Consider the following 20,547-nt stretch of genomic DNA (forward strand, 5'->3'; position numbering starts at 1 on the left):
TTCCTCTATGGTAACCACCATACTGTTATGTGTGTCTATGAGTTTATTTCATTTCTTGGTTTTACTTTGTTTTATATCACACTTACAAGTGAAATCATACAGTTCTTTTCCTTTTCTGATTTATTTTGCTTGACATGATACTCTCAAGATCCATCCATATTGTCACAAATGGCAACATTTCATCCTTTTTATGGCTGAGTAGTATTTCATTGTGTATATGTACTATGCCTTCTTTATCTAATTAGCCACTGAAAGACACTTAAGTTATTTCCCTGTTTTGGCTACTATAAATAATGCTACAATGAATGTGGGGGTACCTATGTCTTAATGAATAAATGTTTTCAAATTTTGGAGGTAATTACCCAGAAGAGGGATTACTGGGTGATAAGGTACCTCTATTCTTAATTTTTTGAGGAACCTCCATACTGTTTTCCATAGTGGCTGTACCAGTTTACATTCCCACTTAGCAAGGATTGATTTTTCTTCACATTCTCTCCAACACATGTTATTTCTTGTCTTATTGTTAATAGCCATTCTACCAAGTATGCGGTGGTATCTCATTGTGATTTTGATTTGTATTTTTCTTATAGCCGATTCATTTGAGTGTGTTTTTATATATCTGTTGGCCATGTGTACGTTTGGGGTGGGGGAGAAGTGTGCAGGTCCTCTGCCCATTTTAAATTGGATTGTTTGGTTTTTTGAGGAGTGTGAGTTTTTAAATATACTTTGTTTTTATTTCTTTTATTTAAAATATATTCTTTTAAATATATTTTAGACAGAGGAGAAGGGAGAGAGAAAGACAGGGAGAGAAACATCAATGTGTGGCTGCCTCTCTCATGTATCACTTACTGGGGACCTGGCCTGCAAACCTGGCATGTGCCCTGACTGGGAATCTAACCGGTGGCCCTTTGGTTCCCAGGCCAACACTTAAATCTCTGAGCCACACCAGTCATGGCTATTTCTTTTATTTTTTAATTTTTATAAAATACTTAATTTTATTTTTATTTATTTTTATTTTTATTTTTATTTAATTCTTGTTCAAGTACAGTTTTCTGTCTTATATTCCCAGCCCTCCTGCCTCGAGTGCTCCCCACGTCCCTCCCATTTCCTCCCCCCACCTTAGTTATTGTCCATGTGTCATTTATACTTCTTCATGTGAGTCCATCCCTTTTTCCTTTATGATTCTCTCCCCTCTCCCCTCTGGACCCCATCAGCCTGTTCCTTATTTGAGTGTCATTGGTCATATTTTGCTTGCTTGTTTGTTTTGTTGTTTAGATTCCTGTTAACGGTGATATCATATGGTATTTGTCTTTTACCACCTGGCTTATTTCCCTCAGCATAATGCTTTCCAGTTCCATCCATGATGTTGCAAAGGGTAGGAGTTCCTTCTTTCTTTCTGCTGCATAGAATTCCATTGTGTAAATGTACCATAGCACTTTGATCCAGTCATTTACTGATGGGCATCTAGGTTGCTTCCAACTCTTGGCTATCATAAACTGTGCTGCTATGAACATCGGGGTGCATAGGTTCTTTTGGATTGGTGCTTCAGGGTTCTTAGGATATACTCCCAACAGTGGAATTACTGGGTCAAAAGGCACATTCATTTTTAGTTTTCTTAGAAAATTCCATACTGTTTTCCTTAGTGATTGTACCAGTCTGCAATCCCACCAACAGTGAACTAGGGTCCCGCTTTCCCCACAACCTCTCCAGCACTTGTTGTTTCTTGCTTTCTTTATGATGGCCTTTCTGACTGGTGTAAAGTGGTATCTCATTGTGGTTTTACTTTGCATCTCTCTGATAGCTAGCGATATTGAGCATCTTTTCATGTGTCTCTGGATCCTCTGTATGTCCTCCTTGGAGACATGTCTGTTCAAGTCCTTTGCCCATTTATTAATTGGGTTGCTCGTTTTCTTTGAGTGGAGTCGTGTGAGTTCTTTGTATATTTTGGAGATAAACCTTTGTTTGCTGTATCATTGGCAAATATGTTTTCCCAAGCTTTTGCTTCTCCTTTAATCTTGATACTGTTTTCCTTAGCCATGCAGAAGCTTTTAATTTTGATGAGATCCTATTTGTTTATTCTTTCCTTTATGTCCCTTGCTTTAGGGGACGTATCAGTAAAAATATTGCTGCGTGGAATATCTGAGATTTTCCTGCCAATGTTCTCCTCTAGGGCTTTAATGGCTTCATGGCTTATGTTTAGGTCTTTTATCCACCTTGAATTTCTTTTGGTGTATGGTGTAAGTTGGTGCTTGAGTTTCATTTTTTTTGCATGTACCTGTCCAGTTCTCTCACCACCATTTGTTGAAAAGGCTATCTTTACTCCATTTTATGTTACTGCCCCCTTTGCCGAATATTACTTGACTGTAGAGAGTTGGGTTTATTTCTGGGCTTTCTGTTCTATTCCATTGGTCTATGTGCCTGTTTTTATGCCAGTACCAGGCTGTTTTGATTACAGTGGCCTTGTAATACAGTTTGGTGTCAGGTATTGTGATCCCTCCTACTTTGTTCTTTTTCTCAAAATTGGTGCTGCTATTCGGGGTCTTTTATGGTTCCATATAAATTTTTGAAGTGTTTGTTTTATGTCTGTCTAATATGCCATTGCTACTTTAATAGGTATTGCATTAAATCTGTAAATTGCTTTGGGTAGTATGGACATTTTGATGATGTTAGTTCTCCCAATCCATGAACACAGTATATGTTTCCATTTGTTTGTGTCCTCCTTGATTTCTTTCTTCAGTGCTGTATAGTTTTCTGCGTACAGGTCTTTTACCTCCTTGGTTAGGTAAAAATATCCCAGATATTTTTGTTTTTGCTCTATAGAATGGGATTTTTTTCCTGATTTCTGCTTCTTCTGTTTCATTGTTGGTATACAAAAATGCCTTTGATTTCTGGATATTGACTTTGTATCCTGCTGTTTTGCCAAATTCATTTATTAAGTCAGGCAGTTTTGGGGTAGAGGCTATAGGGTTTTCCATGTACACTATCATGTCATCTACAAACAATGCCAGTTTTGTTTCCTCCTTTCCCATTTGGGTGCCTTTTATTTCCTTTTCTTGTCTGATTGCTGTGGCTAGAACTTCTAATACTATAATGAATAGAAGTGGTGAAAGTGGGCAAACTTGTCTTATTCCTGATCTTAGTGGAAAAGGTTTTAGTTTTTGCCTATTGAGTATGATGTTGGCTGTACTTATCTCATATATGGCCTTTATTATATTGAGGAATGCTCCCTCTATTCCCACTTTGCTGAGTCCCTTTATCGTAAATGGGTTTTGTGCCTTATCAAAAGCTTTTTCTGTGTCTATTGATATGATCATGTGGTTTTTGTCTTTGCTTTTGTTATATGATGTATTACATTTACTGATCTGCAAATATTGAACCATCCTTGCCTCCCTGGGATGAATCCCACTTCGTTGTGGTGTATGATCTTTTTGATGTATTGTTGGATGTGATTTGCCAATATTTTATTGAGGATTTTAGCCTCCATTGTTCATCAGCGATATTGGCCTATAGTTTTCTTTCTTTGTTGTGGCTCTATCTGGTTTTGGAATTAGGGTGATGCTGGCTTCATAAAAAAAGTTGGCAAGTTTTTCCTCCTTTTCGATTTTTTGGAATAGTTTGTGAAGAATAGGGGTTAGCTCTTCATTAAAAGCTTTGTAGAATTCTCCTGTGAAACTGTCTGGTCCAGGACTTTTGTGTGGTGGGAGTTTTTTGATTACTTCTTCAATTTCATCTGCTGTTATTGGCCTGTTCAGGTTTTCTGCTTGTTTTTCATTGAGTTTTGGAAGATTATATTTTACTAGAAATTTGTCCATTTCACCTAGATTTTCAGATTTCTTGGCATACAGCTCTGCATAGTAATTCCTTACAACCCCTTCTATTTCTGTGGTATCAGTTGTAATCTCTCGTCTTTCATTTCTGATTCTGTTTATTTGGGTCCTCTCTCTTCTTTTCCTGATGAGCCTACTTAAAGGTTTGTCTATTTTGTTTATCTTTTCAAAAACCAACTCCTAGATTCATTGATCCTTAGAATTGTGCTTTTAGTCTCTATGTCATTTAATTCTGCTTTGATCTTGGTTATTTCCCTCCTTCTACTTGCTGTGGCTGTCTTTGTTGTTGTTGCTTGAGTTCTTGGAGGCGTTGGGGTTGGTTGTTTGTTTGAAATGTTTCTATCTTCTTTCAGTAGGCCTGTATTGCTATGAACTTCTCTCTCAGGACTGCCTTCAATATGTCCCATAAGTTTTCGGTTGTTGTGAGTTCATTTTCATTAGTTTTGAGAAGTTTTTTGATTTCTTCCCTAGTTTCAGTCTTGACCCATTCATTGTTTAATAGCCTACCATTAAGTCTCCATGCTTTTGGGTGTTTTGTTTTTTTCCTGTGGGGTTGTTTTCCAATTTCAGTCCATTGACATCAGAGAAGATGCTTGGTATGATTTCTATTTTCCTGAAGTTGTTGAGACTTGTTTTGTGTCCTATCATGTGGTCTGTCTTTGAAAATATTCCATGTGCACTTGAAAAGAATGTGTATTTAGCTTCTTTGGTATGGAGGGCTCTATATATATCAATTAGGTCCATTTCTTCTAGAGTGTCGTTTAATGCTGCTATATCTTTGTTGATATTTTGTTTGGAAGATCTGTCTATTTTTGACAGTGTGGTGTTAAAATCCCCTACTATAATTGTGTTGCTGTCAATATCTTTCTTGAGGTCCTCTAGGATTTTCTTTATATATTGGGCGATCCTATGTTGGGTGCATATATATCTACGATGTTAATGTCTTCTTGGTGGATTCTCCCCTTGAGTATAATGAAGTGACCTTCTGGGTCTCTCTTTATGGCCCTTTTTTTGAGGTCTGTTTTGTCTGATATGAGAATTGCTACCCCGGCCTTTTTTTCTTGTCCATTTGCTTGGAAAATTTGTTTCCATGCTTTCACTTTTAGTCTGTGATGGTCTTTTGACCTGAGGTGGGTCTCTTGTAGGCAGCATATGTGTGGGTCATGCTTTCTTAACCATTCAGCTATTCTGTGTCTTTTAATTGGTGCATTTAATCCATTTATGTTTAAGATTATTACTGAAAGGTACTTATTCATTGCCATTTATGTTCCTGTGTTGCTCTCCGTCTCTCTCTTTTCCTTCCTTTCCTTAAAGCAGCCCTTTTAGTAATTCTTGTGGAGCTGGTTTGGTGGAGGCGTATTGTTTTAGACTTCTTTTGTCTTGGAAGCTCTTTATTTGGCCTTCTATCTTGATTGAGAACCTTGCTGGGTACAGTAGCCTTGTTTGCACGCCTGTGGTTCTCATTACTTGGAATATTTCCTGCCATTGTCTTTTTGCTTGGAATGTTACCATTGAGAAGTCAGTAGCCAACTTCATTTGGACTCCCTTGTATTTAATTCCTTTTTCTTTCTTGCTGCCTTTAAGACTCTCTCTTTGGATTGGAGTTTTTCCATTTTAATGATGATGTGTCTTGCAGTAGGCCTCTTTGGATTCCACCTGCCTGGGACTCTCTGCGATTCCTGGATTCCTGTGACTTTCTCTCTCTTCACCTTAGGAAAATTTTCCGTTATTACTCTTTCAAGTATGTTTTCTATCCCTTGTTCTTCTTCTTCTCCTTCCGGTAGTCCTATTATTATTCAGATATTATTACATTTCATATTGTCTTGCATTTCTCTTAGACTCCCCTCATTTTTTCTGATTCTCTTTTCCGTTACCTGATCTGTCTGGGAGATTCTTTCCACCCTGTCTTCGAGCTCACTTATGCGGTCTTCCACCTCATCAAGCCTACTATTTATACCTTCTACTGTGTTCTTCAGTTCAGAAATTGTATTCTTCATTTCCTCTTGGCCTTTACTGATGGTTTTTATTTCCTTTTTCATGTTGGTATAGTTTGCGGAGAGTTCATTGTAGCTCCCCTGTAGTTTCTGGTAGCTAGTTGTAAGCTCTTGGAATTTCCTGATGACCAGTGCCTTGAATTCAATATGTGATAGTTGACTTGCCCTTAATTCATCTAACAGTGTTTCTGAGACTTCCACCTTTTCTTTCATTTGGGGATTGTTTCTTTGTCTTCCCATTGTTTGTGAGACTCTTTTTCTTAGCCTCAGCTTCTTAAATTGACCTGTTTTGATTCCCTGGGTTTATGGTGTGAACTTCTGTGGTAGAATACCTGTGAAATTCAGTGGTGCAGTCTCCCTCAGGTATCTTGGTGTTCTTCACTTCCACCTACTCCTCTTGTTGGTTTCCAGCTGGTCATACCTTTTCTTCTGTTCTCACTAGCTGCAGCAGCCTGAGGGGCTATTAGTGTGGCCTTTCTTGCCTCTCAGTGAACTCAACTTGTCTCGCCAGTGCCCCCCCAAGATCAAGAGTGGCGCCGCTCTTCCGTGCCCTACTGAGAGTGGATTTTCTACCAGGCTTTCCCGGACTTTCCTGTTCTCGTAGGTTTGTGTGCGGACCTTTCCTTGTGCTGTGGCAGAACACACAGGGCAACTCAAAATTCTCCAAAACCAAGAGCAGCAGCCTGACTTGCTGTGTTTCCCTGTGTGCTCCGGCTGAGTAGGGATGGAGCTGGTCAGTGGCTCTCTTCCAGGGGCCCAGCCAGCAGCCCAAGACTCCCCGAGAGTGTTCGAGAGCCGGTGCAGGTCCTACGCTACAGGGATCCCCCCGGCGACTCTCAATTCCCCAAGCCGAGAACTGGCGTAGACCCTGTTCCGCCAGGAAAGCATGGGCAACTGACGGTTGCCCAAGCCGAGGGCCAGCACAGGCCCCATGCAGACCGGGTGGCTTGGGCCACTGGCCGTTACTCAAGCCGAGAGCTATGGCTTGACTCCCTGTGCTTCCCCGTCTGCACCGGCTGAGTAGGGATGGAGCTTGTCTGCGCTGGGTGAGTAGGGATCGAGCTGGCAACTGACTCGCTTCCAGATGTCCTGCCAGCAGCCTGAGACTCCCCGAGACTGTTCGAGAGCCGGCACAGGCCCCACGAAGCAGGGAGTGCTCGGGCAAGGGAATGCTCGGGAAACTCTCAGTTCTCCCAAGCTGGCAACCTGACTCCGCTTGTTATCAGAGCTTTCTGGTTTGCTTCCGAATGCTCACTCCTCTCTCTACCACTACTGGCAGACCGATCTCTTACAGTGTTTTCCAACCTGCGCCCTTCCAGATGGGTGGGTGCCAGTTACCAGGTCTCTCTCAGAGTCGGTGTTGCCCACCCTCGACTCTCAGACACCAGGGCAGCTGGCCGGGGCCCTGGGTCGGGCTGGCGGAGGGCCTACCGCCGCCTCTGCTCTGCTCCCTCATACCTTGTTGATCCGCAGTCATCTTCTCTCCTCAACCTCTGGTCATTCAGTGTCCAGCACACTCTCTGAAGTCCTACCTTCATATATGCTGGGTACCCATTGGGCATCTGCTGCAGTCCTCTGCAGATCAGCCAGGTCCTTCTCTGGTGCGTGGAGGGAAGCGAAATCCTTTATCCTACTCCTCCACCATCTCCCTGCTCAGAAAGCCCTATTTTCCTAAAATTGTTGAGACTCGTTTTGTTTCCTGTCATGTGGTCTATCTTTGAAAATGTTCCATGTGCATTTGAAAAGAATGTGCATTTAGCTTCTTTGGGTGAAGGGCTCTGTATATATCAGTTAAGTTCACTTTATCTAGGGTGTTGTATAATTCCGTAATATCTTTGTTGGTATTTTGTTTGGAAGATCTGTCCATTTTTGACAGTGGGGTATTAAAATCCCCTACTATACTTGTATTGCTGTCAGTATCTTTCTTATGGTACTCTAGGGTTTTCTTTATATATTTGGGTGCTCCTATGTTGGGTGCATATATATTTATGATGTTAATGTCTTCTTGGTGGATTCTCCCCTTGAGTATATCATGAAGTGACCTTCTGGGTCTCTCTTTATGGCCCTATTTTTGAAGTCTATTTTGTCTGATATGAGAATTGCTACCCCAGCTCTTTTTCTTGTCAGTTTGCTTGGAAAATTTGTTTCACTTTTAGTCTGTGATGGTCTTTTGTCCTGAGGTGGGTCTCTTGTAGAGAGCCTATGTGTGGGTCATGCTTTCTTATCCATTCAGCTATTCTATGTCTTTTAATTGGTGCATTTAATCCATTTGCGCTTAAGGTTATTATTGAAAGTTATGTTTAGGGTTATTAATAAATGAATAATTAATTCACTTTATGAATGAATTAGTATTCATTGCCATTTATGTACCTGTGTTCCTCTCCATCTCTCTCTTTTCCTCCTTTCCTTAAAGCAGTCGTTTTAGTAATTCTTGTAGAGCTGGTTTGGTGGATGCATATTTGTTTAGACTTCTTTTGTCTTGGAAGCTCTTTATTTGGCCTTCAATCTTGATTGAGAGCCTTGCTTGGTAAAGTAGTCTTGGTTGTAGGCCTCTGTTTCTCATTACTTGGAATATTTCCTGCCATTCTCTTCTTGCTTGGAATGTTTCCATTGAGAAGTCAGTAGCTAACCACTTATAGTGTTTCTTGTATGTTACTTCCTTTTTCTCCCTTGCTCCCTTTCGGATTCTCTCTTTGTCTTGGAATCTTGCCATTTTAATGATGATGTGTCTTGCAGTGGGCCTCTTTGGCTTCCTCTTGATTGGAACTCTCTGTTTTTCCTGAATTTGTGTGACCTTTTATCTCATCACATTAGGGAAGTTTTCCCTCATTACTCTTTCAAATAGGTTTTCTATCTTTTGTTGTTCTTCTCCTTCTGGTATTCCTGTTGTTCCAATATTATTATGTTTCATATTGCCTTGCATTTCTTTTAATCCCTCCTCATTCTTTCCGAGCGTCTTTTCCTTTTCTTGCTCTTTCTGGGAGATTCTTTCTACTTTGTCCTCCAACTCACTGATCCTATTTTCTCCCTCATTGATCCTGCTTTTGATTCCTTCTACTGTGTTCTTCAGTTCAGAAATTGTATTCTCCATTTCCTCTTTGCCTTTGCTGATAGTTTCTATTTCCTTTTTCATGTTGATATAGTTTGCAGTGAGTTCACTGTAGCTCCCCTGTAGTTTCTGGTAGCTCGTTGTAAGCTCTTTGAATTTCCTGATAACCAGTGCCTTGAATTCAGTATGTGATAGTTGACTTGCCCTTAATTCAGCTAACATTGATTCTGAGATTTCCACCTTTTCTTTCATTTGGGGATTGTTTCTATGTCTTCCCATTGTTTCTGAGACTCTTTTTCTTAGCCTCAGCTTCTTAAATTGACCTGTTTTGATTCCCTGGGTTTATGGTGTGAACTTCTGTGGTAGAATACCTGTGAATTTCAGTGGTGCAGTCTCCTGCAGGTATCTTGGTGTTTTCTACTTCCACCTACTCCTTTTTTTGTGTATTTGTGATTATTTGGGGGGGGGGGCGCAAAATGATTGTTGACAGCAGAAGAGTGTTTTATGTTATTCACAGTCACAGCCGGTAGAGAAGAAATAGAAAATCTTTAGGCTATATATAGTGTTAACCGTAATCTTCAACCCAGCTTGCCACTTTTAAGGAAAGATGAACAGAAGATAAGCCTCTTGTTGGGAAGGGAAGGCTTGTGAGTTAGATCTAGAAAACAGTGAGGTTGTGAGCGGTCAGATTTTGAGGTAAGGTGAGATTAAAGAGTAGTAACTAGGTGTAGCATGTGAGGAAATATAGTTAATCAGTACAGTAATAGAAATCAGGAACCTGTAAAGTGGTCTAAGATCCGAGCGGTGTGTTATGAAGTATTTATCATTGTATAGAACAGCTATTATTTTTAGTAATATTAGAGCAACAATCACATGACAGACTCTATGTGATCTGTCTGAATGGGTGTTATATTGGTTTGGGTAGCATGCCAAAGGAAAACAAGTGGCGTGAAGTATACAAAATTAGCAGTACCATGTGGAGGAAAGAACAGGGGAAACCTGTCAAATAGTACAGTATAACCAGCCAGGGCTAAGAAACCTATTCAAAAAGAGGAGGAATACAAAGATACTATTAAAAAAAGTGTCAATAATGAAAAAAATAATGCAACTATGCAGCAACTTGTGGCTTCTCTGGTATATCAAAGTCTCTGTCTCTATTGTTGAGGTGCACCCTATTTAGGCCCCACTATGTTCCTTTTGCTGTTCTCAGTTATTTGTGTCTCTTGTGGGTAAAAGAAAACTAAGCAACAAACAAAGAAACAGTCCAACACACGCCAAAAAAAAAACTCAGGAGAAAGGAGGAATAAGCGAAAAGTTGGGAAGAAAGGAAGAAGGAATAAAACCGGAAAAAAAGAAAGTATAGGATCAAAGTATTGAATGATAAAGCAGTAATAAAATTAAAAAATATGAGATTACTTAGAAATAAAAGTTGCTACAAAATCTACCCTTGTTGGTTTCAAACTGTCCAATCCATTTTTTTCAGGTTGCAGCAGGACCTCTCTGTGGGCTGGCATGCAGGCGCGCATGCGCCAGCCAGGCTACAGGATTGGGCTGCAGGCGCCTGCACACCCGGCAGGTTGCCTGGGTCCTGCAGGATCTGGCACTGTCCTTCCCAGTCCTGTGGAGGGACCCAGGTGCTCTGGCCCCTCCCCTGAATGGCTGCTGGGTTGGGTGGGCAGTACGGCAAGCTGCTGTTGAAGAATACCTCTGTTCACTTTCCAATAAAGACTTCTCCACAAAGCCTGCCTCTCAGCCCAGCCCAATCCCCAGAAGACTGGCAATGACAATGCTCTTCTCAATTCTCCCGAGCTGGCAGGCCGCCGACCACAGAGTCTGCAGTTGAACACTGCCCTCTGTCCTTGTTACCCTTTATGTGAACTTAAGCATACAGGTCTCTGCCCAGTATTACCCAGCCTTGAGTGGACTGAGTGGGAGGGAGTCAGTTCTCTCCCTCTGACCTTATAGCAGGCCCACTGGTCACACAGTGTCTGTTGTAGACCCGCCAGGTGCTGGGCTTCCGGAGTTCCCTCTGAAGCAGGTGCCCTGGCACTGGTCCCAGACCGAAGCCTCTGTTTCCCCAGCCATGGCGGTGGCACCGAGGCTGTTAGGCGCCAGCCAAGGTAGCCAGTTGCCACTTTTTGCCTTTATTCATGTCCCGGGCCAAGGGTGTCAGCTGCCACTTATTGTCCTCATTCACATCCCAGAGTCTTTACTGACCTGCATCTGTCTTGTCCCTCCATCACATTCTCTCATCTCTTATTTTCAAGATCAGAGAGTCCCAAAGAAGTTGGAACCAAGAAGGAACACACAAAGGCACATCATAATTACATTATCCAAGATTAAAATGAAGGAGAGCATCCTAGAAGCAGCAAGTGATAAGGGGACAGTCACCTACAAAGGAGTGGCCATGAGACTGTCAGCAGACTTCTCAAGAGACCTTACAGGCAAGAAGGGGCTGGAAAGAAGTATCCCAAGTCATGAAATTCAAAGACCTGCATCCAACATTGCTCTATCCAGCAAAGCTTTCATTTAGAATGGAAGGGCAGAGAAAGTGCTTCTCAGATAAGATCAAATTCAAGGAGTTCGTCATCAGCAAGCCCTTTTTATATGAAATGTTAAAGGGACTTATCTAAGAAAAAGAAGATAAAAAATATGAACAGTGAAAGGACAGCAAACTCACAGTTATTAACAACCACACCTAAAACAAAAGCAAACTAAGAGGACAGCTAGATCAGGAATGGAACCATAGAAATGAAAATCACGTGGAGGGTTAGCAACAGGGGAGTGGGAGGAGGAAAAGGGGGGAGAAGGTACAGAAAATAAGTAGCATAGACGGTAGGTAGAAAATAGGTGGGGGGAGGGCAGGAATAGTATGGGAAATACAGAATCTAAGGAACTTGAGACACATGGACATAAACTAAAGGGGGAAATGGTGGGGGAGGGGTTGTGCAGGGTGGAGGGTAATGAAGGGGGGAGTAGGACAACTGTAATGGCATAATGAATAAAATATATTTTAAAAAATAAATGCTGGGAAATTGTTGGTTGATTATGCTGTTCCTCAGTAGATTTGCCTGGATTTTCTACCTGGAGTACGGGAACTGGATTCCCTCCGTCCTATTCTGTTGCCATCTTGAAACGTCTCTCAGAATTTGCGTATTTAAAAGAACACTCTGGCTGCATTGTGGAAAGTTGATTCAGTGCACAGGAGACAAAGAGGTTATTGTAGTGAATCAGGTGAGATGATGGTGGCGTGGTCTAATATCCTCATAGTGGGTCTTGCTTTGAATTACATTTTGATGACTTGTTGGATGTGAAAGAATGAGAATATGAATAGACATGGGTGATTTCCCAGGATTGGGATTTTGCAACATTTTGGATGATTGTACTGTTTACTAGTGTTGGGAATGCTTGTGGAAGAGTGGGTATTATAGCTGGGAGAGGGGAAAGTTGAGAGGGACCAGGTATGATATCCATAAGCATGCTGAGTTTGAGGACTTATAACAGTTTATCCTCCACATAAACATAAAATGACCTAAACATAAACATGCCCACACACATTTTAATCATTCAGGGAGCTTTCCCCTGACTTTCTGATCAGTTCTCCTTCCAGTGTAGAACTTCATTATTTACTTTCCTATTTTACATTGAATGTTTATGTTGCTGCTTATTGTTACTGCCTTTTCCAGTAGACTAGCAGCTGGCAAACTTTTTTTTTCCGTTTTAGAATGAGTTTTGTTTGAAAACTCTACCACTCTATTTGTTCTAAAGAGGTTTATTATTATGATTGTAAAAGAATACATATTTCTTTTTTAAATATAATTTATTGATTATGCCATTACAGTTGTTCTAATTCCCCCCTTCATTCCCCTCCACCCTGCACACCCCCTCCTCCACCATTTCCCCCTTTAGTTTATGTCCATGTGTCTCAAGTTCCTTAGATTCTGTATTTCCCATACTATTCCTGCCCTCCCCCCACCTATTTTCTACCTACCGTCTATGCTACTTATTTTCTGTACCTTCTCCCCCCTTTTCCTCCTCCCACTCCCCTGTTGCTAACCCTCCACGTGATTTTCATTTCTATGGTTCCATTCCTGATCTAGCTGTCCTCTTAGTTTGCTTTTGTTTTAGGTGTGGTTGTTAATAACTGTGAGTTTGCTGTCCTTTCACTGTTCATATTTTTTATCTTCTTTTTCTTAGATAAGTCCCTTTAACATTTCATATAAAAAGGGCTTGCTGATGACGAACTCCTTGAATTTGATCTTATCTGAGAAGCACTTTCTCTGCCCTTCCATTCTAAATGAAAGCTTTGCTGGATAGAGCAATGTTGGATGCAGGTCTTTGGATTTCATGACTTGGGATACTTCTTTCCAGCCCCTTCTTGCCTGTAAGGTCTCTTTTGAGAAATCTGCTGACAGTCTCATGGGCACTCCTTTGTAGGTGACTGTTCCCTTATGTCTTGCTGCTTCTGGGATTCTCTCCTTCATTTTGATTTTGGATAATGTAATTATGATGTGTCTTTGTGTGTTCCTTCTTGGTTCCAAATTCTTTGGGACTCTCTGAACTTCCTGGACTTTCTAGAAGTCTATTTCTTTTGCCAGATTGGGGAAGTTCTTCTTTAGTATTTGTTCAAATGAGTTTTCCACTCATGGCTGTTCCTCTTCCCCTTCTGGTACCCCTATAATTCGGATGTTGGAACGTTTAAAGATGTCCTGGAGGTTCCGAAGCCTCTCCTCAGTTTTTTTGAATTCTTGTTTCTTCATATTTTTCTTTTTGGTCATTTTTTCTTCCTTCTGGTCCACTCCCTGGATTTGAGTCCCAGTTTCCTTTCCATCACTATTGGTTTCCTGTGCATTTCCCTTCATTTCAATTAGTTTAGTGTTCATTTGTTCCTCTAATTTGTGACTAAAATCAACCATTTCTTTGAGCATCCTGATCACCAATGTTTTGAACTATGCATCTGCTAGGTTGGCTATTTCTTGGCCGCTTAGAGTTATTGGCTCTGGGGCTTTGAGTTCTTCATGAGCCATGTTTTGATCTGTTCGTACCTGTTATGTATGAGGAGCGGAGCCCTAGGTGTTCACCAGGGTGGGGCAACTCAGTCACAACTGAGTTGTGACCCTCTATGTGGGGCCGGGGTTCAAGAGGGGCAATGGCGGTCTCCTCTGCTGCTTCCCACCACTGGGGCCTGCATGGTCTGTCTTACTGCTCACTCCTTTGCTGGTTTATCTGCACGCCAGTGTGTGACCACAGTCAGCCTGCCACCTTGTGCCCTCACTGGGTCAACCTGTTGCTACCCCACACCTGGGATCCTCCCACAGCTGCCTGTGGTCCTGGGTGAGGAGATCTTTCCTGCGTGATCCCGCTCTGCTCCTGGCTCCTCCCCTCCTACTTGTCTGGCTGAATGGTTAGTTGTTGTCGGTCTTCTGTATAGTTCAATTTTCTGTGTTTTGGCTCCGTTTTTTTAACTGAAACTTTGTTGACTTTAAACTTGGTTGTGTGAGGAGGCACAGTGTTTCCACCTACGCCTCCATCTTGGTCGAAGTCCAAGAATACATATTTCTGATACTATGGTTTAGGTTCTGGTTTCTCTGGTATGGTCATCTGACGAGGAAAGGATAGACAGACTGGGTGGCCCTACCAGGATCAGAGGCCAACCTTCATGTCAGGAGTGGTGTAAGTCTTCAGGGTAGACACTTTTAGGTATTCTGAGGTGGGGTTCCAGGTGAGAATTTCTTCCAGGTGCTCCATTGAAGCAGAGGCAGCCCCAAGACTAGGGAGGGTTGTCCTTTTGGAGCCATAGGAAGGATCCTTTTTTTTTCCGGGCTTAGTTTGTATGTCCCTGCTGTACATCCCTTGGACTGTACACTAGCCAGGCTGCCCACTCAATTTCTGGACAAATCCTTTATATATTTGCTCATATGGCATCCATCTCTCTGATAGACTTATGAGATGTCAGCCTTCTGCATGCCTCAATTGCTTCTTATCCCTCTACTGTAAGTTCCCATGGAATCAGAGGTCACCATTTTTAAGTACCCTGGCTGTGTCTGTCACACAGTAACACTAATTGAGTTGACTGGCGACTACTCCTCTGACACTGCTCGAGACAGTTGACCCTGCACCCTTTATACTGGCTTCTTCACTCCCCATTCATTCATTCTCCCACTGTGACATGGCAGAGAAGACCATCATTCAAGAGCCTGTGAGCCAGTGCTTCTAAGCCTGCTGCTTTCACTCAGACAGACTCCTCAATCTGTTTTTGCACACCTGCATGAGTGCATACTGGCAAACTTTTCTTTAAAGCATTTCAGATAGTAAATATTTTAGGCTTCAGTAACCAAGAATCAGACTTGAGGGTATTATGCAGATACTTAATAGCATTTATATTGTAATCACTTAAAAATTTAAAAATCATTTACGCCAGATTTGGCCCAACAGGCTGCAGTTTGCTGACCACCATCCTAGACTTTCTATTTGTTGCAGGTGTGTTGCCTGGTACGTTTTAGATGAATTCAGTACATTTTTGTTGAGTGAATTTATACTGTACTTATAGATTTGGAGCTCAGGTGAGAGGGCTGAACTAAACATAGTTATTTAGGAATGGTTATCAAATAGTAATTGAAGATATGAGAGTAGATGAATTTGCTTGGGAAGATTGGGAAGAAGATTATAAAGGGAGGGCCTAAGATGGAGACTCTTGCTATGATTTAGAGAGCAGAGTAAGTCATGACTAACTCACTCAGAGGTACTTGTATCATATATACTAGTCAGCCATTTGGCCATGTACATTCATTTTTCCTTTTGGATGAATAAGAGACCTTGAACTGTTAGAGATAGGTGAGGATAATATATGTTTTTTTAATTAGAATTTATACTAATAGTAAGTTATAATAAGCCATAGACAAAATTCTGCTACTTATACAAACATGTATTACCAAGCAGTCACAAAAAGTCATATAGTTTATTCTATGAGCTTAGCCCTTTTAGACTCCAGACTACTACCTTGCAATAAAACTTCAACCATAAGCAGCTATCATAGAGATCTGATGAGGATTAGGTCTCAGAATCCTCCAAGAAAGGCTGGGACACTCTGTCAAAGGGAGGTCTAACCTCAAACACTTCTCTGAAGATAGACCCCAAGGCTTACCAGATTCTTAAACTGCAAATAGGTAAGATTTAAGGCACCTGTGCAAAATTCCTAGTCAGTCCATATATCTTGAACAATTTTATCTCAGCAATAAAAAAATACTGTCCACATCTCTTATACTAAATAACAAACCAGTATCTAAATTCAGATGTTGATACGTGAAGCATTTCCTAACTGGGAGTTATGGGTACTTCAAATGCTAACTAACCCCCTCTAAGTGCAGATTCCTAATTTTAGGATACTTTAGAAGTTAGCTCACCCTTATCCATGTTGAACTATTTTAATGTGAATTATGGTGTAGCAGTAATTTGATCATATTTTGGAGACGATATGCTACCTGGATTTTTTTAAATGTACCATCTTATAACAATTCATAATGATTAAATGTGGTAGTTTTTTCATTGAAAATGTTTTTTCTCTCAGTTCTAATAATGATTGGATTAGATATTCATATAGGCAAATTTTAACAATGATGCACTTCTAATCTCCAAGTGAATAAAGACAGCTTACAGTTATCAAGTAACATTTTACTAATATTGGTATTTAAGATTGCTCAACATTTATTACCATTTTCTATTATGAATTTGTACAGAAAGCATTCTGTATTAATAGTATTGAACTCAAAACACAAAAACATTAAATAGTTAGTTAGATTCAAACCTCTTTCTACTGTTGAACCCTATTAGGGATAATATTTTTCTTAGTATATTTTATTGATTATGCTATTATAGTTGTCCCATTTTTTTTCTCCCTTTTATCTCCCTCCACCCTGCACCACTGCTGTACCCTCCAGCATTCCTCTAGCATTCCTCTCATTCCGCTTAGTTCATGTCCATGTTGTACATGTAAGTTCTTTGGCTTCTCCATTTCCTACACTATTCTTAACCTCCCCTTGTCTCTTTCGTACCTACCAATTATGCTTCTTATTCCTTGTACCTTTTCCCCCATTCTCCATTCCCCATTGATAACCCTCCACGTGATCTCCATTTCTGTGATTCTGTTCCTGTTCTGGTTATTTGCTTAGTTTTTCTTTTTTTCTTTAGATTCAGTTGTTGATAGTTGTGAGTTTGTTGTCATTTTATTGTTCATACTTTTGACCTTTTCCTTTTTCTTAAATAAGTCCCTTTAACATTTCATATAATAAGGGTTTGCTGATGATGAACTCCCTTAACTTGATCTTATCTGGGAAGCATTGTGTTATCTGCTCTTAAATGATAGCTTTGTTGGATAGAGCAATCTTGGATGTCAGTCCTTGTCTTTCATGACTTGGAATACTTCTTTCCAGCCCCTTCTTTTTTTGAATAATCAGCTGATAGTCTTATGTGAACTCATTTTGTAGATAACTGTCTCCTTCTCTCTTGCTGTTTTTAAGATTCTCTCCTTTAGTCTTGGGTTATTTAATTATGATGTTGCTTGGTGTGTTTCTTCTTGGTTCCAACTTCTTTGGGACTCTCTGAGACTTGTATGTCTAATTCCTTCACCAGATTGGGGAAGTTTTTCTTCATTATTTTTTCAAATAAGTTTTCAGCTTCTTGCTCTTCCCCCTTTCCTTCTGGTACCCCTATCATTCAGATGTCGGAACATTTAAAGTTGTCCCAGAGGTTCCTCAGCCTCTCCTCATTTTTTTGAATTCTTGTTTCTTCATTCTGTTCCTGTTGAATGTTTATTCCTTGCTCCTGTTCCAAATCATTGATAGGAGTCTCGGTTTTCTCCCCTTCACTCTTGGATCTCTGTATATTTTTCTTTATTTCACTTTCTATAGCCTTTACTTCCCCCTTTATTTTGCATCCATACCCAACCATTTCTGTGAGTATCCTGATTACCAGTATTTTGAACTGTGCATCTGATAGGTTGACTATCTTTTCAATGCTTAGTTCTATTTTTGAAGCTTTGATCTGTTCTTTTTGGGCCATATTTCTCTGTCTTGGCAGGCTTGTAATGATATAAGTGGCAGAGCTGTAGGTGTTCACCAGGGTGTGGCAACCCATCTAGGTTGTGGTGCTATTCATGGCTCAGGTATCAGAGAGGAAAAAAATGCCCCTTGCTCAGCTCTTGCCCCATTTTCAGTCACTTCCTCCATACCCACAAGCGAATTGCATGTTTCTGGTGCTGATTCCCAGGTAGATGGGTTTGTGTACATTCTACGACCCTTTGTGCCTCTCCAATAGACTCTCCTGTAAGACTGGGAGATTCTGCCAGTGCCAAAACCCCCCACAGATTTTTACAGCCAGAGGTCTTGAGGTTTTTTCCCCCTGCACTAGAACCCCGGGTTGCATATTATGTCTTGCTCTCCAATTTTTTGGTTTATCTGCATGGGAAGGTGGGACCACCCAGTCAGCCAGCTGCTACCTTGCTATGTGTCCTGTCACCCTGACTGCCCATCTCAGTCCCCCTACCAGTCTAGATGAATGTTTCTTCTTAAATCCTTGGTTGTCACACAGTGACAACAGTTCAGTTTTCTGGCAGTTCTGGTTGTCTTTGGCTTTCGAATTGCTTGCTGTCCTTCTTTTGGTTGTGTGAGGAAGTGTATTTACCTACACCTCCATCTTGGCCAGAAGTCAGTGATAATAAGTTTATTAGTGCATCATTCCATCACATTAAATGAATGCTGTTAATTTTAATTTTGTTTGGCAGTTTTATATACACTGAAATATATCTATATTTATGTGTAAGTTTATATCTAGATTAATATTTCAATATAACTTGGCCTCTATGGAATTTTTTTTCCTAAAGGGGGATTAATTTATCACTGCAGTTTAAGAAGACTTTAGAGATATTATAACAAAAGAATTATTAAATAATATCATATAATGAATCTGGCAGTCAATTAAAATAATAATGTATTGTGACCATGTAACCTTTGCATGAGCTGTATTCCAAAAATGTAAGAATTTTACCATAGTTATTAGGTTGGCCATAAAGTCCGTTTAGTTTTTTCTGTAAAATAAAAGACACAATTTCTATTTTCATCAATAACTATTGATTTGGAGTTTTGACTGTCAGCTATCTCCTTCATAGTATGACATTGATTGCTCTCAATTAGTGTCATGATTTGATTACTATCAAGTTCAGCTGGTCTGCCCAACCACAGAGCATTGTCCAGCAAGAAATCTCCTGGACGAAATTTTGCACACCACTTTTGAAATATTCAGTCAGTCACAGCATCTTCTCTCTCCATACACTGCACAAATGTTTCTTTGAATTTCAGTTGTGTTTTTACCTGTCCTGAAATAATAAAACATAAATGCCAAAATGTTGCTTATTTTCTTCCACCTTCAATATTAAAATGGCTACACAAAAATGTACCAATTGTGATAAGTTTTTTAAATGCATGCTGATATGACACCTGTCACAATACAGTCTAACTAAATTGTTTCAAATGAAGTCAACGACAAAGTGCTACTAGAGCAGTCTTACCAAATGACTAGTTGGCTAACCCAATATATGTATAAAATAAAATAATCCATTATATCAATACATTAAGGGGAGAGGAGATACCTAATTATTTTAACAATTTTTCATAAGACATGCCTGATAGAGGCCCTTAGGAAATTAGAAGGATATTTTTACCTTTGGTTACAAAATATTTTCCCAAACTTATTTTTATTTCCATGTGATCTTAAGGGCATGACAGTGAATTGTTTCCTTTTTTAAAACATGAATCTTTTGAGATAGAATTCATTTGTTGCAAACATCAAAAACCAATTCTGTTGACTTAAGTAGAACAGTAATTTATTGGTAAAATATTGGGTAGTCCACAGAATTAGTAGAGACACCAGATAAATGGAAATAGAGCAAGTCCAGGAGATAGGCATTATTATACTTGGTCCTATGATGCTTTTTGTTTTCTTCCTGCTTTAGTTAAAGATCAGAGTTATGGGGGAGAGAGATCTCATGTGTTTCAGTCTCATGCTGTATTTAAACCAGTAGAGATTTAAACTTTAATATGTGGTTCCATCAAGACTATATTCAAGGGAGAATATACAGTTCCCCAGAAAAATCTAGGTGCAGTTAGAGGAGGGGAATAGATCCTAGGCAGCCAAGCCCCACCCTACAGCTCCCCACAAAATTAACTAATAGATATCCAGTAAAATAGACAGTTTTGTTTTTTTAACTTCCTATAGTTTATTATTTGAAGTCTAATACTGATCAATCCATAAGTCTTTTGTTAATTTTTTATTGTTGTTGAATTACAGTTTTCCCCATTTTTTTGCCCATTACTCTCCTCTGCCCTACTCACGCCCCACCTCCCACATTCAGTCCTTCCACCCTTGTTGTCTTTGTTCATGGGTCCTTTATACATGTTCCTTGACTTGACCCTTCCCTTTCTTTCTCCCATTATACCCCTCTCTCCTCCCCTCTGGTCACTGTCAGTTTGCTCTTTTATTTCCATGTCTTTGTTTTTATTTTATTTGCTTGCGTGTTTGTATTGTTAATTAGGTTCCACTTACAGATGAGATCATACGATGTTTATCTTTTACCACCTGGCTTATTTCACTTAGCGTAATACTCTACAGTTCCATCCATGCTGTC

At 40.2% G+C, this 20,547-nt stretch overlaps 1 protein-coding gene across 2 annotated transcripts in view; it reads left to right on the forward strand.

The window, feature by feature from the left end:
- The window catches only part of KPNA3 (karyopherin subunit alpha 3), a 125,697-nt gene that overhangs the window by 31,930 nt on the left and 73,220 nt on the right, over positions 1 to 20,547 (forward strand). The window lies entirely within an intron of this gene.

The sequence above is a fragment of the Sturnira hondurensis genome, unplaced genomic scaffold (genome assembly GCF_014824575.4).
Source record: "Sturnira hondurensis isolate 20B ecotype Veracruz unplaced genomic scaffold, ASM1482457v3 Scaffold0013348, whole genome shotgun sequence".
NCBI classification, from domain to species: Eukaryota; Metazoa; Chordata; class Mammalia; order Chiroptera; family Phyllostomidae; genus Sturnira; species Sturnira hondurensis.